Raw genomic sequence first — 6058 nt, forward strand, 5'->3', positions numbered from 1 at the left:
TTGGCTTCTGGACCAGTCCAGGAGCCTTGATCTAGGCCCTGAGGCCTTCAGTGTGGTAGGACAGACAGATGGCATGAGGTCCAGGACAGGACTCCAGGAGGGAGCAGGGGCTTCCATGGTTTCAACATGGCCAGGCAGCCCCATGCATCTCTCCCGGGGTTCTAGCACTGCTACTGGAGATGAATCCTTGGTTGCTGAGAGAAGCTCTTGGGCAGATCCAGCCTGGGGTGGGAGAAAGGAGTCAGCCCAGGCCCCCTACCTGGGCCACCCACTTCCCCTCCCAGCTGCTGCTGAGCAATCTGTGAATACATGATTGGGTACAATGGCCTATGCTTCCTTCCTGAGATGGGGACAGGGGCGTAGGACACAAGGGGGAACTATCACATCCTGGTCCCCCACCCCCAGGGAAGGAGACTGCAGAGCCAGCTTACCTGTGCTCTCCTGGGACCTCCGCCCAGTGAAGCCCAGTCTGTGCTAGTGGTTGCTCCTCTACTCAGAATCCAAAGCTTCCATTTGCACAGCTAGAATAAGAGAAATCAGTCATTTTAAAATCACACTGCAGTTAACAACCTTTTTCTCCCACATACTATACCCTGGGCTAGAGAGGCCTTCCCAAGAGTGAGATCACAGAGAAACTGCACATCAGAGATGTCACAGAACTGGCCCAGAGTCACACAGCTCCATTAGTTTGGGCTGCCTGGGCTTGGGCCCTAGTCTTTTTATTCCAAGCTGAGTCTTCTTAATCCTTGCTTCCATTGTGTAGGAAACAGAGAAGCCTTGCTTTGTCTCATTGGGACATTGTGAGCAAAGAATCTATAAAAAACACTTGTTAAGACCTTTGAACATGCCAAATGCTAGGTCAGTGCTGAATAATAGATGGTCTGTGGTCCTGGCTGCTTACAGATGATGCACAGGCTGTCTGCAAGAAGGCTGGGAGTGTGGAAATGTTCCCTTTCATTTTGTCCAAAGAAAGAAGTTGTCAAGAAAATTGCCAAGAAGAGTTGTGCTTCCCTGTTATTTGGGGAGAGGCCATGTCTCCTGGGAACCATGCAGCTAATTTACGCATCCCTGAAAGGAGAGGTGGAAACTCAGGGCTGCTGCAGGGAAGCAAGTGCTATGGGGACACCCAAAGCCCCACCATGCCCCTCCAAGGTCCTAGGAAAGGACTGCTCTGACAGGCAGGGAAAAAGAGATACCCGAGAACCTGAGAGTCAGGGTTACGGGGATGGGAATGAGCCGTGGGAAATGCAGAGAATGAACTGGGTACCAGCAGGGGTGCCCAGAGGAGGCTAAGGCAGCATGTTGACCATCCCAGCTGACTGCCACATGTGACCACAGGACTTCTTGGCCAAGGGCCATGGTAGCAGTGCAGATTCAGGCACAGAGAGCAGATGTACAATGGCTTTTAAAGCAATCTGCAGAGACCAAAGCAGAAGGCAGCTGGGGCAGGTATCCTGGCTACACGAACAGTGAACAGCAAACATTTCCCAGGCAACGAAACTAAGGCACTACTTCATAGCTAAGTACACCAGGGCCCACCAGAGAGTCTCCCAACTGACATCTGTCCCTGCCTCCAAACAAGGCAGTTAGGCCTATTCAAATCCACAGGGTAATTGGTTCCTACTTCAAATAAGCAAAACCAACAAAGTCTAGTTCAAGTGGGAATTTATCCTAACTATTTACTTTCTATTTTACTCTGCAAGTTCCAAGCATTTGCTAAGAGGTTCCTGGTGTGTGCTCGTGTTAATGTGAGTCACACCAGCACACATCAGGGTGTACTGACCCTTGATGGGTTGGCAGTTTCTTAGGGTTTCCCAGAGTTCAGGTGGGGTCTGTCCTAGGATGCTGTGGGAGCCTTAGTCTAGCTGGAAATACACAGGGTGGCCTGCAGCTGGCTGTGCCCATGTTGGGGTGTGGAGGTGTCCTGAGTGCCTGCAGACAGGACAGAAGTGGGCTTTATGATCATGCTCCTCTCTCTTGCATCAGTGTGCTCTGAACGTTCTAAGCTGCTAAAGCCACCTGAGTTTACCACCACAGTGAGAAGGAATCAGGCAAAACAGAGAGATGTGGAACAGGGGAAGGACGGGGCAGAGTTGGGTGTTGGCACACAGCCAGCCACTAGTTCCGTGACTTTGGGTGATCAGTCTAACTTCCCAGGCTTCAGGTTCCTCATCCATGAAATGAGATCACAATCAGCCTTACAGTCTTTGAGAATGAGATGACATCAGGTACATGCAAACTACTAGTTAACACCTGTAATGGGACTGCTGCCTCCTGCCCTAAACTGCGCCTTGCTGGCACTCTCCTAACCAGTCACATGGGGAAACAGCTTCCCAGCCACTAAAGCTCACTGAAGCATGTGTGCGTGTTCTAGAATGGACAGACCATCACCTTACTTTCATCTTGAACAAACTGCACTGACAGCAGCCTTGACAGATTCTGCACTCCTTGAGGGCAAGGCCACCATAGTAAGCATCCTCTACACAATGCTCGAGATTGATCCTAACAGCCTTAGAGGCCATGGTGCAACGCACTGGGTGGTTTCCTGGGGCAGCTGCACCCAGCTACATTCCTGGCAGCTCACTGGGAATTTCCCATGCCAGAGGCAGCAGGGCCCAGCACCAGGAGCTTGGTAATTAGCAGAGCAAACATTAGGAATACATTCTCCTTCTTTTTGGTAAAGACAGAGGTTTTCAAGCTGTGTGGGATGCCCAAACAAATTTTGGGTACAGCCTGACTGTGGTAGGTAGAAGGATCCAGTGAGGCTTCCAGAGAAGGGTGTTCAGGGCACCGGGAGATGAATTGTTGGGACCTCATGACAAGATGTCTGGATTTGTTGGACCTCTTTGCAAATAAATATGTCTCCACACTGCCTACATGTGCTGGCAGAATTTGCTCTAAGGCTAGCTTTCACTCAAACATGCTAATAGGGTTGCTTTCACATTCCTCCATGTTTCCAGTGGCTGTTGACAACCAAATAAAGCAAAAAACCAAGAAGATGACAATACAACCAGCCTCGAGCAACTGCCTTTCTGACCAAACGGCTTGGGCCACGTCAAACGTGTCTTGGTGTCCCCAGGGCACAGCACTTGTGCATGTTCACAGGGCTAGGTATCTAGTGTCACTTTTGACTTGATAGTGGACGGGGAGGGCTAGGCCCCTAAGTGGCCAGTCATGGACCTTCATCCCAAACCTTCCTGAGTATTCAGCACCCTGAGGTCCCCCTTCTTCCCCGCCCTTCTACTGACTCTGGAATGAGGAAATGCTACTCAGTCTTCAAAAAGCCCTGCAACTGTGGCCACCATGCAAAGCACTGCCTGGGCCTACATGTATGCCCTTAGACCTGGAAAATGAACTCTGATGTTGGCTACCTGCTGGGTCCTAAGGGACAAGCCCTGTAAAGGAGCTTTTGGGGATCCATTGCCAGCTCCCACATTTGGATCAAGATATCTTGAAAAGAATTTCCAGTTGCACTGGAGAAACTGACCCCAGGAAGTGGTGGCCTCAGTCTAGGACCCTACAGAGAGAAGCTCAATCCCTGTCCCCTCCAGGTCTCTGCCAAGGCTGCAGGAGAAGCCACAGTGGGTGGCAGCCTAGCCACTCTGGACGGTCAAGACCACACAGCCTAGAAGCCAATCTGCTGGACGGGAGCCACTGCACGACAGGAGCCACAACAGACAAGTTGTGGCATGAGGAGGGTCAGAAGCTGAGAGCCACCCTGGAGAAGAGAGTCCCTCCTTGGTGTCCATGGGAGCCAAGGCCCCCACCCAGCACACTCCCTCCTCTACCTGCTCCCTTCTCTGAGGTGAAGCTGCCTCGGGGATGAGGAACTGTCTGGGGACTGAAGAGGAAAGGGTTGGGGGGCAAGGGAAACCTCTGGCCCTTCTTCCTCTTCTTCCTTGTCTTGTGTTGTCCCCCCCCACTCCTTTCTCTCAAGAGGAAAGGTGATGGTCAGGGGAGGAAAAGCCAGGCTTCAGTGGGCAGAACACCTGGTCTAACCAGTAAACAGTTGAGAGTTGCAGTCTTCCAGAATCCTTCTGAACCTGCCCTCTGTGGCAGCTCAGTCTCCACAGACTGCCCATTAGCAAGGCTCACCTGCCCTCTGCTGCTAAACTCCCTGGACAGGCAACCCAGACTTTTCTTTTTCTTTTTAAAGTGAGGATTGAACCTAGCACTTGCTAGGCAAGTGCTCTACTTACCACAGCCCCCATCCTTCCTGTCTACCCCGCAGCCCTTACCTCTTCCAGCTCTACTTCAGAAGAGGCCTTTCCTCCTTCCCCTCTCCCCACCCAGAGCTCAGAAGACCTCACATGTTGAAATACCCTTGATTCCCACTACTCCAAAAGGCCTGTGACATGTGAGAACTCCCCACCCCTCTGCTGTTAACCAGATCATCATTCATCTTTTACCTTTGCAAGCAGCTCCACAGCCCAGTGAGGGAAGAGGCATTGTTGGATAGAACATGGCTCCTGGAGGGCACTGGGAATCCCAGGACTCAGGCCACAGGGTTTTCCACCAACAAGATGTACCTAGAGTACACAGCTGCGATGTGTGAGGAGCCTGACAAGCAGCTCCCTCCACATTGGCCTGGGGCACTGTGCATTCTCTCAGCAAATAGGCCCTGCCTTAATTTATTTCATTCTCCCCTGGAGGGAGGCCAAGGTGGTAGATATGAAAGTGGGGACTGATCATTTAGTGGAAATCCATGCCCGTAACTGGGAGGACAAGAAGAGGAGCAAGAGCCCACAGAATTGGGGGTCTTTGGGTCAGCAAGGAGAAGGAAAGAAGCACTGTTGCTTTTATCCACTAAAAGCACAGCTCACAGTTGCTTTGCCAGGCCCCTTAAAACCACGCTGGCAGAAGCTCCCTTCCTGTGGATATGGCCAGGCTACATGTAGGTGTCAAGGTCCCCTCAGCTCTCCGAGGACTTTGCCCAGCAGGTCCTGAGTCTGGCAGAGGGTAGGACTGTCTGGGGCATCCAGAAGAAGCTGCTTTGGAGCCATGACTTCCCTGGGCACAGAGGACAGGGACTTGGTCTCATCTTCTGGGATTCTGTAGGACTGACATCGAGTTTGTGGACACTTGACATGAGAGAACCTGCTGGGGGATATAAAACAGCAGCCAGGGCCACCCTACCTTCCAGATGACACCAGAAGGACCCACACACCACAGACTGATACAGGCAGTGAGAGGTTTTCAAAAAGCAGCAATCATCTGACTTGGTTGGGGGAGACCCCCATGTGGTCTGTGGCCCCTTGTCGTGGTGGCCGCGGGAGCCCAGCTTTATGGCTGACCTGCTCATTCCTCTGAGGCCCTTTGGCTGCAATTCTGTGGATCACTCTGACTTCACCCTCAGAACATGGGTCCAGCGCACCCTTGGGACCGGAAACTTCAGTGTCACTGAGCTTGAGCATCTGGGACAGGGATCTCCTCCTCTCAAACCGTAGCCCCCAGATCGCTACCCAGGATCTTATCCCTGGAAGGCGCTACCAAGGAACCGGGAGCTGGGGTATGGAGTGCAGCCTGGTTGCCCCACTCCTCCAGGAGGGCATAAGCCCCCTGCCGCAGGTGAGGCAGGCCCCCGCTCTCCTGAAGGCAGTGTCCCCTCCAGGCGCTGTCCCCCACTTTCCTACCTGGGTACCCGGGCATCAGAGCCCCTGCCTAGCCCCATCACCCCAGTTCCTGAGACAGTCGCCGCGCCCAGAACCCACCTTGGACGTCCCTAGGCCCTGTCCGAGCTGTCGCCAGGTCCCCGCCGCCAGCCTCCGCCCGGCGCTCCAGACTCCCGCCTCCCGTGCTCAGCTCCGCGAATTCTCCGCGCGCACTATTCTTTTTTGAAGGCACGGACTTTTTTTTTTTTTTTTTTTGGTTGCGTCAGGACGGTTGCCTGGCAACGGCAGAGCTATTCCGCTGCCAGCCTTTCAAGCGGCGACAGCCCCGGCCTCTCATTCAAGCCTCGGCCCGCTCGGCCTCCCCGGACCGCCGCCCGGATCGGGTCCTAGAGCCCCCCGACTTCTCCCTCCCCGCGCCGGGCCCAGGGGGGCGGTCACCGTGACAC

General features: G+C 53.5%; 1 protein-coding gene across 4 annotated transcripts in view; it reads right to left on the reverse strand.

Annotated features, from left to right (window-relative positions):
- Fam167a (family with sequence similarity 167 member A) overlaps nucleotides 1-5858 on the reverse strand; it is a 31013-nt gene extending 25155 nt beyond the window's left edge. For 2 of the 4 annotated variants that reach the window (XM_074055277.1, XM_074055279.1), the window contains exons 1-2: nucleotides 5712-5857; nucleotides 432-521 (exon numbers count right to left, since the gene is read on the reverse strand). The gene's annotated coding sequence lies outside the window, so the exon portion shown is untranslated. Of the gene's footprint in view, nucleotides 1-431; nucleotides 522-4409; nucleotides 4530-5711 lie in introns of all 4 variants that reach the window. The other 2 variants (XM_074055278.1, XM_074055280.1) reach the window with 2 other exon arrangements.
- Nucleotides 5859-6058: the final 200 nt, after the last annotated feature.

This window comes from Castor canadensis, chromosome 14 (genome assembly GCF_047511655.1).
Source record: "Castor canadensis chromosome 14, mCasCan1.hap1v2, whole genome shotgun sequence".
Lineage (NCBI taxonomy): Eukaryota > Metazoa > Chordata > Mammalia > Rodentia > Castoridae > Castor > Castor canadensis.